The following is a 2,321-nucleotide window of genomic DNA, read 5'->3' as shown; positions in this document are numbered from 1 at the left end:
TGACTGAGTGAAAGTCTTCATTGTGAACAATAATTGTTAACTGGCATGTTTAGATGAAAACACAATGACGTGTTGGACAAAAGAACCATGTATCTTGTCATCTTGGCCACCTCAGCAGGTGGTCAAGGTCAAAGGTTATTAGGTTGCTGTAGAAGACGTTTAACCCCAGATATCTCTGAAAGGGGGTGGTCATCTACTGCTGTTATTTTCCCGAGGTCAGGACGTCGAGGGTGCGACCATGTGGGGCGAACAGCCGGGAACCTACCAACCATGTCAACAAAGATGGGAACCACAGAAACACCGAGCATATGGGACCTCTGATGGCAAGAGGATTTGGGGACTGAGGAGCTCTGCTGTTTGCTCTGGCCTTCATTCTTTTGACCGGTGTCCAAAATTGTACCCTACTCCCTATGCAGTGCACTATTCTTGACCAGAGCCCTATGTGCCCTTGTCAAAAGTGGTGCACTATCAAGGGAATAGGGTGCCATTTGGAATACACTTGCTGAAATGCGTTGGCTGAAGGAGAGGTTCATCCCCAGGTAATTAGCAGGGTCCCTGCTGGGGCCAAGCAGGATTACAGGTCATTGCCTGTATAAGAATGCTACTCATTTCATTAGATGGTGGGTCAGTGGGGTCGCTTGCTGAAAGGAAGTGTTCATTAAGAGGATTTTGTACAGTAAATTGTAGCCTATGTTTAAAAGAATAGAAGCACAATTTAACTGTAATTTTCAAATGTCTTGTGGTGCCTTGTCGGCATCAATGACGTTCATTTGATTGATAAGTATTCATTTGACTTGAGCTGCTGTTATTTAGTATTAATGACAGCATTGTTATGATGAGTATGCCTCACACTCTCAACTGTGTCCTTGCTTACTGTGGGTCACCATAGTTACAGACTGAATGGAATGGAGGTTGGGTCTGTGGCCAAAAGCAACTGAGCTAGGATTGGGCGCATTTCCGTTAATCACTGTTGACGTGTAGTAGTCCAGTTCTCTGGGCTTGGCCTTGTCCGTCTGTCTGCGTCCCAAATGACACCCTATTCCCTATATAGTACACAACTTTTGACCAGAGCACTATATAGGGGATAGGGTACCATTTGGGATGCATACTCTGTCTTGTAGACAGTTGGCTAGGCCATGATGAGGTAACTGTGCTCCACTAGGGGCCACAGGAAAGCTAATCTGAGCCGGACTGCTGGATTAGACAGATTTAGCTAGTTCTTTGGACACGATGCCCCCCCCCTACTGTTCTTCTGTAGTGTCTTCATAGAAAACCAGCTTCCAATCCAAGCATTTCTGCAGGGGTCGAGACTCGTTGACCTTAGGCAACTTTATAATTCGCCTTGCTACATTACAATATTTGTCAAAGGCTGCTGGTAATACAGTATTCACATGGTGAGAGACACCTTTTGATTAGGTCCACCCTGTCCATTCATTATAATCTACAAGGCAAAAACTGATCCTAGATCAGCACTCCAATAATACGTGCCATTGTGTGTTGTAATCCTGTATGTTTATGTTTGACTTTGTCCTTACATGTCCTTATTGGTTTCCATTAACTCATTGACCGGTGTGAATATCTCATTGTGAGGTTAGTATTACAGGTCTAATCAGAGGGTGTTGTTTTTCTTTGCCTTGCAGGACAGTGGTATCATCTTGATATCTGGACAGGAGCCCAGACCTAACGAAGACACTGGCCCATCTGCTGATCACATTATGCAATAAACCATGTTACCATTGTTGATTCACCTTTGCCGTAACGTCACCGTCATCAGCTGAGTGAGTGTCCAACTGTAGTCTGGCAAGACACTAATGGCAAGGCAACGAAAAGCAATAGATTATTTAATTATAGCATATATTCTGTGTATACTGCCCCCCCTTGGGTTGTGCCGTGGCAGAGATCTTAGTGGGCTATACTTGGCCTTGTCTCAGGATGGTAAATTGGTGGTTGAAGATATCCCTCTAGTGGTGTGGGGGCTGTGCTTTGGCAAAGTGGGTGGGGTTATATCCTTCCTGTTTGGCACTGTCCGGGGGTATCATCGGATGGGGCCACAGTGTCTCCTGACCCCTCCTGTCTCAGCCTCCAGTATTTATGCTGCAGTAGTTTGTGTCGGGGGGCTAGGGTCAGTGTTATATCTGGAGTATTTTTCCTGTCTTATCTGGTGTCCTGTGTGAATTTAACTTCTATGGGCTAGGTGGGACGTGACCGTCCCACCTGCGGGACACACTATTCAACAGCCAGTGAAATAGCATGGAGCGAAATACAAAACAGCAAAGATCTCATAATTTCATTTTCTCAAACAATCAACTATTTTACACCAT

Source organism: Salmo salar, chromosome ssa17, assembly GCF_905237065.1.
Source record: "Salmo salar chromosome ssa17, Ssal_v3.1, whole genome shotgun sequence".
NCBI lineage: Eukaryota > Metazoa > Chordata > Actinopteri > Salmoniformes > Salmonidae > Salmo > Salmo salar.
Note: the sequence above shows the minus strand (reverse complement) of the source record.